The sequence below is a fragment of the Pelobates fuscus genome, chromosome 4 (assembly GCF_036172605.1).
Source record: "Pelobates fuscus isolate aPelFus1 chromosome 4, aPelFus1.pri, whole genome shotgun sequence".
In the NCBI taxonomy this organism is placed as follows: domain Eukaryota; kingdom Metazoa; phylum Chordata; class Amphibia; order Anura; family Pelobatidae; genus Pelobates; species Pelobates fuscus.
This window is the reverse complement of record NC_086320.1, coordinates 340,803,466-340,816,828: the sequence shown is the minus strand read 5'-3', so window position 1 is coordinate 340,816,828 and position 13,363 is coordinate 340,803,466.

Sequence of the window (13,363 nt, the reverse complement as noted above, 5' to 3'; positions counted from 1 at the left end):
TTCTACGGTATGATTTTTCTACCTCAGTTAACCCAGTAACACCCAATTGCAAGGTTTCAGGGGGAGGTTGGCTAGAAGGGGGCAATGCCAGTAACGCAGTACTGGGTAAAGCAGGTAACATCTGAGTATACATACGCCTCTGACTACGTCTCTCTCTAATACGATTATCAATACGGATGATATAATCTATAAGATCATCCAGAAGGACAGGCAATTCCCTGGAGGCTATTTCGTCCAGGATGTAAGCGGCCAAACCCTCCTGAAAGGCTGTAACGAGGGCATCATTATTCCAAACCACCTCAGCTGCTAGAGTGCGGAATTCGATAGTGTAATCCGCTACAGATCTGTTAACCTGTCGGACCCTAAGCAGAGCTTTGCCAGCAGAAGCAACCCTGCCGGGTTGATCAAATGTGCGTTTGAAAGCGGTCAAAAAGTCTGCAAAGGACATTGGGGAAGCATTCTCCCACATGGGATTAGCCCATGCTAAAGCTCTCCCTGACAAGTGGTTTATCAAAAAGGCTATTTTAGATCTGTCAGTGGGATAGGAACGTGGATTCATCACCAAATGGATGTCAATTTGGTTGAGGAAACCACGACACAATGCCGGGTCACCGCTGTAGCGCTGTGGCGGCGTCATATGCACTACATGGGCAGGAACGGGTGCCGGAGTGGGAATGGGCTCGGGCACAGCAGCAGCCACCTCCTGAACGGCAGGCTGCAAGTGTGCAGTGCGAGCCAGTATGGTTTGCAAAGCTGGAGCAAACTGATCCATGCGGTGGTCCAAGCCATCCATTCTAGCCTCCTGATTAACTAGGAGCTGTGGTATGTCAGCAGGTTCCATTATGGCCCTGTTGTAATGTCACGATTCGGGGAACCCAACACGCTAACATACACACAGACACACACACAGAAAGTGTGCAGTACCGGTCCTTAGAGTGGCCGGGCTAAGCACACACAGAATAGTCAGGAGACAAGCCGAGAAAGGGGAACCAGAAAACAGAATAACGAGAAACAAGCCGAGGTCAAAGGGTAGGAGAAAGTCACAAAGTCAGTATAACAAGCCAGAGAGTACGTAACCAGAAATCACACGTTCAGAATCAATACTATAAAGCAAAGACCACAACAGGGCAGGGAGGAACAGGAAAGGTAAGTATATAAACCAGAAGGTTAATTCTGATTGGCTAATTTCCAATCAGAATTAACAATCACACGTGGGAGATATCTAAACCTCCCACTGTGATTGAGGCACTGTGCCTTTAACGCCGGGTCAGGTGACTGACCCCGGCGTGTAACAAATTGGCCGGTCTCCCAGCGTGCAGCGTCATGCATGCTGCCACTGGGGGACCCGGAAGAAGACGCGGACGGCACCCATGGCTGGGAGGATGCCGCCCGCCGAACACCTGGCAGGAAGGGGACCGTGGACGGCTGGAGGGTGAGTGCCGCGAGCGGACTGCAGCCTCCCCTTGCAGCCGCCCGCGGGGTCCTGACAATGAGCTTACATGCTAGAGGGAGTAGGGTAAAGCAACACAAAAGGTAAGGATAGTATTAGGGAAGTAGATTGGTAGAATAGTATTGACTGAAGACTTAGTGTGTTTTTTTTTTTGTCAGTTGCAGGAGAGGTATCAGTTGGGAGCCATTAACAGTTTAATTTATACGCATTTGTGAAAAAGTGAGTCTTTTATAATTTTTTTGAAGGAGTGGAGACTGGGAGCAAGTCTAACAAAAAGGGAAGGGAATTCCACAGGAACGGTGTAGCCCTAGAGAAGTCATGAAGGCTAGCATCAGAGGTGGTAGTACGAGCAGATGATAGACGTAGGTCTTCAGCAGAGCATAGGGGTTAAGACAGGACATACTTATATGTGTATTAGGGAGGATAGATAGGTGGGAGTAGCATTATGTAGATATCTGAAAGCAAGAACTAGAATTTTAAATTGAGCCCTAGATCTTATGGGAAGCCAATGCAATGACTGACAGAGGGGTGAGGCGTGGGAGGTGCGGATGGACAGGAAGATGAGCCTCGCCGCCACATTTATCATAGACTGTAATGGGGCAAGTTGGGAGCACGTAATACCACTGAGAAGTGGATTGCAGTAGTCAAGGCTACAGAGGACAGTGGCACCAGCACCATAGCTGCATCTGGCATTAAGTAGGGTCGAATGCACGCAATGTTTTTGAGATTGAAGTGGCAGGTTTTGGTGATCGACTGGATATGAGGGGTGAAGGAGAGGTCGGAGTCAAAGAGAATACTTAGGCAGCGAGCCTGTGTGGTGAAGCTGATGGTAGCACCATTACAATGGAGGGAGACAGAAATGGGAGTAATAATACTTGAGGGAGGAAAGACCAGAAGTTCTGTTGTGGACAAGTTGAGCTTAAGGAAGTGGGCAGCAATCCAGTTTGAAATAGCAGGGAGGCAGTCAGAGACACGAGAGAGAGGACAGATAGATTTGCGTGTTATCTGCATAGAGATGATTTTGGAAGCCAAAGGAGCTGATGAGTTTTCCAAAGGAGGATTATAGATCTAAAACAGTATGGGACCAAGGACTGAACCTTGGGGAAAACCAACAGAGAGGGGTTGGGGGGAAGAGGCAGAGCCATTGAAAGAAACACTAGAAGAGCACTGGGAGAGGTAGGAGGAGCACCAGGAGAGAGCAATATCTCGTAGACCGATTGCATTATATTTCCAACCTTCACTATAAACCATGGTTCTAAATTTAGTATTAGCTCTACAGTTAAAAAAATAGGATTATGTACACATGCAGGATTATTCACTAAAAACAGATTTTGTCTGAATGGATAAAATATGGTGAAATGACTGAATACCGACCGTGTTTGCAATTCGCAGATTTATAAAAGCCAGATGTGGTCAGGATTCGGATGGTCTGATCGATTCTGTAACATTTGTTCAGATGAGTTTGGAAAACCAGTGATTTTCACATCTGAACCAAGTGACTGCATTAGAATCTGAGATTTATCAAAGACCTCATGGCAGACGATGGTAAACCAAATGTATCCATCAAGATACATGTTTGCAAATTATCATTTAATTGCTTTTTGCCTGCAGGCAGCACTGGCAGTCAGTGGGCAAATAGTTAAAAACCCTTGATGCTTGCTAGCCAGCCGCCACATGGAAACTTTAAAAATAAATAAATAAAAATCATATAAGGGTCCATATTATTGTTATAATGATGGTAATGTACACACTAAAGCTGGTGGGGACCCTAATATTTATAATAAAAGGTAGTTAGCTATTGTTCCATACCAAGACCCCCACCCATACCATTGGATGGGATCCCTAATAGTTATAGGTAGTTACCTATGTTCTAGTCTGACTTCCCCCACTCATGCTGGCAGGTGGGGGCCCTAATATTAACAAATAAGGTGAAACCTATTGTCCCCTTCCTCGGAACCTACCCATGTTGGCAGGCAGGGGTACTAATTCATTTTAAAATGGGGTGTGGACATGCCATTGTACATCAACCCAAAAATGTTTAACCACCCCTCAGTGGCTAGGGGTCTTCAATGCTCTATCCATCCTCCTAAAATAAAGTTCCCTACCTACTCCTCCTCACCCTAATAACAGTAAAAAAAGGCAAACAATCTAAAACCTGTAAAAAAAACCAATCTAATTCTTCTGTTCTTCAGCCCCAAAAAAGGGCAAATAAAATCCATAATAATCAACAACATCTCAAAAAAAGTCTACCAGAAATATTGAGACATACTTCTTCACCCATGGAGGACTTGCCATTCGCCTTATATAGGACTTCCCATGCTATGACAGCTATCACAAAAAGCATGGAGAATATGCATTTCACAGGGCTTAATGAAAAAAATATCCCCACCTATTATATTATATAGAGGTAATGAGAAGTCAATACAGCTTGCATGTTAGTGGCTGCTTATATGGGCTACATACTCTTCGCAGAGTAAGGTTTGACTCAGCTTACCAAACAGCAATTTCCCCTTCAATGGAGGTATTGCTATTCAATAAGCAGAGTAAGGGGCGGAGCTTGCTAGCCAAGCGGAGCAGACGTGCCTGGCTGGAGCTCCTGCGACTGGCAGCAGATTTCGGGACAAAAACCCCTATTACCCGCATTACCCAAGCGACACACAGCAATATTCGAGACCAGGGGACGAAGCACTACCGGTTGATACCTTACATAAGCACCCCGGAACCTGAACAGGCCAGCCCGAGGCCTGCGGCCTACGCTTGAACGAGCCGAGGTGAGACGCCCGCTCACCAGGCTCCGTGCCAGCAGCGGCAACAACCAGCCCGAGACTCCCCCCCCCCTCTGGACCGGCGGGGGTTATCCCGGTCTCCACTGCTCAGCTCCACGCATCCTGCCTGCCTACCTAACGCGACAACCACGCGGTTCCTCTCAAAATGGCGGACGAGCCTCCTAGCTTTGAGATCAGGAGGCAGCATGAAGCGCCAGATGGATGCAAGGCACACGAGCAAACAAAGCTCCGACTAGACGCAATATTCGCCCGTTTCTGGGCGCAACTAGAGGCACGGAGCAAAGCAGCAACCCAACAAAGCGACAGCGGAAGGGGGAAAAACGGAGAGTCACCCTCGGGCCCAAACGCCCATCAAGCGGAAACGTACCCAGCACTGAGCCCGCCTGGGCCAAGAGCCGATGGGGTTGATCTCCCCAAGCATCACCCACGGAGGCGGAAGATTCGCCGCAAGCAGCGACAAACCTGGCGACACAGCCAAATCCCGCCGGAGAAGGACCTGGCCCCAGGTATGCATAAAATTATTGGTTGGCGCAAGGCCTGCACCATGCGGAGGCCAGCCCGATGCCCTCAAGCCCAGAGAAGCCCCCGGCTAACCAGAGCCCGACCCCACCGACACTCAGGGGCATCTCTCCGAACGCCAAAGCCCAACCCAGCCTCACAGCAAATGCGGGAATCTCCCCGGCCACACTTCTCTTGAAGACCAAACCCAGCTGGAAACCGGGAGCGATCGGTGCCACAGCCCAAGAGGGATCATCCACACTCCCATGCCTCGCACCCGCGACAGAACTTACCTCTAGGGGCACCAGGGCAGCCGCATGACCAAGCTCACAAGAAGCTCCACATTTGGACTGAAGACACCCCCAGGCAGGCAGCCTCTCACTACCTAAGCAAGCGGACATGGGGGTCCCCGAAGCACCCAGACCCGACAGCCGAGATAGGTGAGCCCCTAAGTGGACAATACAGCACGGCGGATATTCTCGAAGGCATAGGATAAAGGGGACACTCTGGGACATGAGGCACGAAGCATGTGTTGCGCAGCCTCTCGCGGTGGCATACAATAGTTCCCGCTTTAAGAACCCACCGACACACTTTCCACAGCTGACTCTCGTGTTTCACCTACCTAGCCCATCCAAGCCTATGCAGGACTTCCTAACCTGTGAAACTCGGATACTGGCAAGCTTATATTCATATGTTCTGTATACCTAGCCAGATAATCATAGTGACTAGCTTTATATTGTATATATGATATCCCTGTCACTTGCCTTCTTTTTTTTTTTGTCACCTATCATACGGTTAAGAATGACATGCTACTGCTCATGGCGATAATTCCCTCAAGCTTCTTGTTAAGTTTTCTCCCCTTGTTACTCATGCTCCAGATATGCCCGGTTTAACTGCATACATCCTCTTAGCCTGTCACGAATTGAGAGCTCTCTCTGATGTTAGCTATAGCATAGTCAGATATTCTATACACCTGATTTAAAAGCCTGATTTAATAGCCTGATTTAATAGCCTGATTTCGTAGCCTGATTTAAAAGCCTGATTTAATAGCCTGATTTAATAGCCTGATTTCGTAGCCTGATTTCATAGCCTGATTTCATAGCCTGATTTCATAGCCTGATTTAACAACCTGTTTTCTATGCCTGATTTACAAGCCTGTTTTCTCAGCTCGATTTATATGCCTGTCGTCTAAGCCCGTTTTATACACCTGTTATTCATGCATATTTCGTCTTTACAAATAACAAAAAAAAAGTGCATTGTCTATTCAACCCCTACTGTAACTAACATATCTGCATATGGAATGCCGTTGGGGTACCATATGTATGCCTGTGACTACTATACGCACTACAAAAATAAAGAATTAAAAAATAAATAAATAAATAAGCAGAGTAAACCCTTACTCTGCTAAGATAATCCAGCCTTTACAGCGTTATTCACTAAAGAAAGAATTGGCAGGAATTGAAAGTGAATTCAAAATTAATTTAAAATTTAAATCCCAAAAAGGTGAAGAAGAAAGTCAACTGACTTTGAGATTTTCTCCAAATCGGCTATTATGCCCTTTAATTTGGAATTCACTTTGAATTCCCTACAAATCCCATCTTGTACGTCATCAAATATAGGCCAGAAATTCCTCAGTTAACAATTTCTAATTCAAACATTATAAAATAATCATAACCTGATATATAAAATATTATTTATTTTATTTACAAATAACTCTATTAAATTATAATAACTTTAAACACTTTTTATAAAATATTTATATTTTATAATTTTCACTTGACTTTTACCATGTAATGGTTGCCATGAGGCATTGCAATTTGTGATCATTACAGAGTATTTATCAGAGAATATTTTTAGACTTATGCACCATATTTCCTTTGAACACAGCTCAGTCCCTTAGGATTTGTATACCATGAAGTGGTACTGTACTGTGTATAAGATTATTGTAATATCCTAAGGCTGAATTTTCAATGCCCATACCATGTGCATTTTAAGTTTAACATACTGAAAAATTAATTGGTGCTGAAGATATCGAGGTCTAGATTAGTCATATATTTGTATAATTTTTTTTATATTTTGTAGCATGACCTCCCACATTTAGAATTAATGTTACTCTATATTTAATTATGTAATTCACAATCGTTATAGTACATTTAACAAAGTAATGTGTTATAGCTGTATTACACAATTGAAGATTATGCTAGCTTTAGTGTACTAATAATCTTAATTTTAATAAGGACAGGAGGCGAGTATTTTGCATTTACTCTCTTTACTAAACTCCACAGCAGTAAAGAAAAACGTAAAGAGTAACAAGTAAATCACTGAGCAGCATAGTATATAAGGGTCATGCTGCCTGCACAACTTCCTCTTTCTTGAAGCGACATCCAAGTCCAGATAGATGCTCGAACATCCAGAAACTCAACGAAACTGTAACTGTGGTCTCTGGCGAGCGGAACTTGAGGAGACTCCTGGTAACGAGATAGGAGGTAAGACCAAACGAAGCCGTCATCCCATCTTACGGAGTCGTGAGGTTAACAAACCAGCGACCAGTGGAGGTCCTGAAGAGGGTTACACTGAAAGGAGAGTATAAAATCGGTTAGGTAATAAACCGTAACAGTTCACGCCTGTGTGTTTTAACAAAATGGTGTAAATTAAATCAGTACAAACAGATAGTAAACTGGCCAGAGGCTAAATATGTGTTAGGTGTAAGTATGTTGTACAACTAAAACTGTCTGTTAGGTGGCAATACTGGGGATAGAGATGGAAGAGATTCCAAATATGTCCAGAAGGTAGAGTGACTATAAAATAAATCCCAATATCCATCACCTTAAGATCCACTCCCCCGAGGAGTCAGGGTAGGGAACAGAAGGGAGGGAAAATACTCGCCTCCTGTCCTTATTAAAATTAAGATTATTAGTACACTAAAGCTAGCATAATCTTCAATTTTATAACATGACAGGAGGCTTCCTATTTTGCAATTTTAACGCTGAAGAAGAGACATCCCAGCAGAAGGGGGAGTGCGAAAATAAAATGTACGGAAAGTGGATTCCCTAGACCAGTCCGCCGTTCGGAGAATATCCGAAAGGGACGCCCCTGCCAGGAAGGCTGAAGACGCTGCCGCTCCGCGAACGGAGTGGGCGCCGAACGCGGGGTCTATACCTGCGAGGGAAAGGATCCATCGGATCCATCGGGCCAGTGTGGTGACCGAGACTGGGGCGTGAGGGCGTACGTAGGAGACTAGGAGTTGGCCCGACGTAGAGGACCGGAGTGAGGAGGTAACCGAAACATATCTGCGAAGGGTGGACACGACACAGAGCTGCGGGTCGTCGGGAAAGAAGGGGTAAAAGACCGAAGTCGAGCCCGACTTAGTGCGACGGGAAATGTGGAACGTGACCCCTTCAGGGGCCACCTCGAAAGCGTCCACGTCGAAAGCCCGAACGTCCGAAACCCGTCGGAAAGATACTAGACGAAGGAGGAAAGCGCACTTAGCGGATAGTTGGCGTAGGGAGAGGCGGTCATTCGGAAGCCAATCCCTGAAAAAGCGGAGAACCAGTCCCACGTCCCATAGGTGAGGGTATCTGGGGGCCGGGGGTCGGCGGAGCCGCATACCGCGGAGTAGGCGGCAGACCAGAGGGTCTTTGCCGACCGGGAGATCCCCGACGGGGGTGTGAGCCGCCGAAATCGCGGAGCGAACGACGTTGACCGAACGATAAGAGCGGCCAGAGGAGAACAAGGAGGAGAGAAAATTAAGAATCATGGGAATAGGTGCTGTAAAGGGATCGGAGTCCCGTTCCATGCACCAAGTAGACCAGGAGGCCCAAGCTGAAAGGTAACAGCGTCTAGTTCCCGGGGCCCATGAGTCCCATAAGAGGTCCCTAGCAGCCTGCGATAGTCCGCTGACTCGCCAGGAACCCCGGAAAGAGACCAAGCCACCAGGGGTAGCCGGTCTTCCAGGAGGAGTGGGTGGAGATACCCTTTGGGATCCGTGAGCAGGTCCGGGAAGGAGGGTAGGAGGAGAGGGTCCCTGTAGGAGGAGGCCAGGAGGTTCGGGAACCATGGTTGGCTCTGCCACAAGGGTGTTATGACAACCAGTTTGATCTGTTGCGTCCGCATCTGGTGTAATGTTCTCGCAATCATTGAGAATGGGGGAAAGGCGTAGGCTCCTGTCGTCGGCCATCGTTGGAGAAATGTGTCCGTCGCCTTGCTCTCCGGGTCCGGGAGCCAGCTGAAGAACTCCGGAGTCTGGTGATTGTTGCGAGAAGCGAACAGATCCAGGTGAAAGGGACCCTCCGGGCTGCCAGGGCCCTGAAGATTCTCGTGTTTAGCTTCCAGTCGCTGACGTCTCTCCAGTGGCGAGAGAACCAGTCGGCTGTGAGATTGATCTCTCCCGGTAAGTATTCTGCCTGTAGCGTGATGTTGCGAGGGAGGCAATAGTCGAAGATGGTTCCGTTGGTGGCACCCCATCCCCACAGGCTGGCGTCTGATTCCAATATGAAATCTGGGGTGTCTCCGAATATGGTCTTGCCGTTCCAGGCTTGCATGCTGTCCAGCCACCATGACAGCTCTTCGCGAACCTCCGTCGTTACCGGGACGGGTTGGTCGTAAGTAGGCCTGTGGCATAGGTGCTTCGCCTTGAGACGTTGCATGGCCCTGTAGTGGAGGGGACCCGGAAATATGGCCTGAATGGAAGCAGAGAGGAGTCCTACAATCCTGGCCAGGTTGCGTAGTGGAATGGAATCGAGTCGGAGAACCCTGCGAATCTCCTTGCGAATGGCTGTGATCTTTGAGGCTGGTAGTCTCAGAGTGCAAGTCGTCGAGTCGATCTCGAAGCCGAGGAATTGTATCGTCTGGGTAGGAGTCAGCTCCGATTTCTGTTGGTTCACCACGAAACCCAGAGATCCCAGTAGGGACACTGCCAGGTGAGCATAGGGCGGCCCAATTGTGGAAAGAAAGGGAAATACGTCCCGCAGTGCGGGTGCATGGTAACAACGGAGGAATATGGGTCCTTACCTGCAGCAAAGCGGGAACGTCCGCGTCCGCGGGGTCCACGGCCTCTATCCGAGCCTCTGGAAAAGGGTCGTTGCTGGTAGACACTTGTTGGATAGAATGGAGTTGGTTGAGTACGGGGGCCTGAAGGCCAAAATCGGCTGGCGGCATGGCCCCGTTGCCGGCCAGCCCTTCCAAAAACCCCCTGGTAGGGTTGCTCTTGAAAACTCTGCGCATAGAGGATTGCGCCTTATTAGGGAGGTGAACACGTTGACATGTTTGTTTAGTTCCTTGAGGAACGGTTCACCGAAAAGTTTCCCTTGTGCCTGGGGCCCAATCTCCTTTGTGCCAAGGTCTGCCAATTTACCGTTAATACGGTATAACGCTGCTTTTCGTCTCTCCGAAGAGAGCGTAACATTGGTGTTTCCGATGAAACAAAAACACCGTAGTGCCCACTCACGAATATCATGTGCCCATTCCCTGATGTCTTCGGTGGAGAAAGAATCGGCTTTGGCGTAGGCGTCATCCGCCAGATACATAATGCAAGCCAGGGGGCCTACGGAATCCAGTAGGTTATCTTGGGCGCCCCATAGGCCTTTCTCTACCCCTCGTTGAGGGTCTCTGCCACTGCGCATCATAAAGGTCGTCATAACCTTGTCAAATTCTGGGGTCTGAGCGACCTTATCCGGCAGGGAAGGGCGTGGGCATTCAGACCTGAGTCGGCTGCGGACCTCTTTCTCCAGAGGTTTGCGGAGCCACAGGTGCATGAACCTGGAAAGGTGTTCTGGAGGCGACCAGTCACCCGATCTGAGGTGCCGTATGTTGCGGGGGTTGAACATCGCTTGACCTGAGGGGTCCACAATGGTGTCTGAGTCAAGAGGAGGTTCTGCATCCGCAGTGTCCTCGATACCTCCTGTCTGGGCCGCACCCAGGAGGGTCTCCCGCATGAAAGCGGAGACAGACTTCTCATCCGAGCCCCATGCGTCGTAATCCGACTCAGAAGCGTCAGCTTGCCACTCATCCAGCACTGACATAGACTGGGCAGGGCCCTGCTCTTCATCTGAAGAGTACTCCTGACGCGGGGCCGGGGTGTGTAGTTTGGCAGATTTACGCTTGGCAGGTGCCTTACCCTTGGGTGGTTTGGGTGCATAGTCCTCGCCTTTGTCATGGCGTTTTGTAGGGTGGGATTCATCCCTTGTCTGATAGTCGGACAGTTCGGAGTCCGACTCGTGACGTGGACGTCTGCGGGTTTTAGGTACATCAGGAGCCGAAGCTCGGGCCTTGGAGAGTGCCTTTTCCACAGAGGCAGCGAAAGCTGCGTTAATCATGGCCTGGAAGTCCACAGGGACGTTCTGGGAATCTTCCATGATAAGGGTAGGCTGGTATGTCACTGAAAGGCACAGTAATAAACGGGCACCCAGGTCTTGAGAGCAGGCGTAGGGTCAGTTTAATAGTATGGGAACAGAGCCCAGTATAAACCCCAGCAGGGTATAGTAGTGACCTTTTAAAACTGGGGCTCACCCAGTTAGAGAGAACTGCAACAGCTAGTCTCCCAATAAGCAGCGTATTTATAGTGGGGGCTCACCCCGGTTGCACAGGGTTGGGACCCTTAAGTGCAGGTCACAAGAATAAACAGGCAGCAGCACTGACCTGACTGACCCAGCCACAGGATAGAGCTTGATAGGAGTAGCAGTCTGTTTGAAGCAGATGGAATGCTGAGCAGGTAATCCTGGACAGTCACACTGAATAGCAGTCTGTTAGAAGCAGATGGAATGCTGAGCAGGTAATCCTAGACAGGCACAATGCCAATCAATGTCACAGCATGTAATACTGACATAATGCATAGTGCAGCACACTATATAAGACAGTCACAAACTGTCCAGCATTGCAAAGTAATGTCACAGCATGTAATACTGATATAATGCATAGTGCAGGACACTATATGAGACAGCCTCAACTGTCCAGCAATGCAGAGTAATGTCACAGCATGTAATACTGATATAAAGTATAGTGCAGCACACTATATGAGACAGTCTCAAACTGTTCAGCAATGCCAATCAATGTCACAGCATGTAATACTGACATAATGCATAGTGCAGCACACTATATAAGACAGTCACAAACTGTCCAGCAGTGCAAAGTAATGTCACAGCATGTAATACTGATATAATGCATAGTGCAGCACACTATATGAGACAGTCTCAAACTGTTCAGCAATGCCAATCAATGTCACAGCAGGTAATACTGACATAATGCATAGTGCAGCACACTATATAGGACAGTCACAAACTGTCCAGCATTGCAAAGTAATGTCACAGCATGTAATACTGATATAATGCATAGTGCAGCACACTATATGCAGGGCCGTCTTTAATATGATTAGGACCCTGGGCAATGCATTTTCTTGGGCCCCCTGGGCCCTGCCCCTCCTATCCCTCCCCCCAATTACGCCCAATGTGCAATCACACTGACAGACGTACTGGCACATACAGACACAGACAGACATTAAAACATTCACAGATACACACTGACACACAAATATATACTGGCAGACATACTGACACACACACAGACGTATTGACACACACACACAGGCATACTGACACACACACAGGCATACTGACACACACACAGGCATACTGACATACACATAGGCAGACATACTGGCACATACACACAGACAGACATCAAAACATTCACAGATACATACTGACACACACATACACTGACACACAAATATATACTGGCAGACATACTGACACACAGACATACATACATACACACACAGGCACATACACTGACAGATATATTGACACACAGACAAACACATACACTGACATATATACTGACACACACAGACACATACACTGACAGACGTATTGACACACACAGACATACATACACACACAGACACATACACTGACAGATATACTGACACACAGACAAACACATACACTGACAGATATACTGACACACACAGACACATACACTGACAGATATACTGACACACACAGACACATACACTGACACACTCAGACACATACACTGACAGAAGTATTGACACACAGGCATACTGACATACACATAGACAGACATACTGACACACACAGGCCTACTGACATACACACACATACATACATACACAGACAGACATACTGACACACACAAACATACTTACACACAAGCATACATTTAGCCACCCTCCAGGTTCTTACCTTTTCCTGGAGGGTGGTTTCCCTGGGGTCCAGTGGCAGGCTGAGGCAGATGGGAGTTTTCCTCTGGAACTCCCCTCCCTGCCATTCTCCTCCCGCGCGGCTGTGTTCTCCGTCGGGAGGAAGACGTCACTTCCTCCCAGCCGGTACAGGAAGGGGCCCGGTCGCACTGTTTAAGCATCACAGCGCCAGACCGGGCCCCTGCTCACACATGCTCTCCGGGTGGCCCTTAGTGCATGAGCCACCCGGGGAGCCTCCTCAGCGTGCGGGCCGGTGCGGCTCTGTGCAGCCGCACCGCCGGGTTCAAGGGGGGCTGCGCAAATCGCGGGGCCCACGGGGCAGCTGCTCTGGGCCCCCCAGGAGCAACTGGGCCCGGGGCAGCTGCCCCGTTTGCCCCGCGTTAAAGACGGCCCTGACTATATGAGACAGCC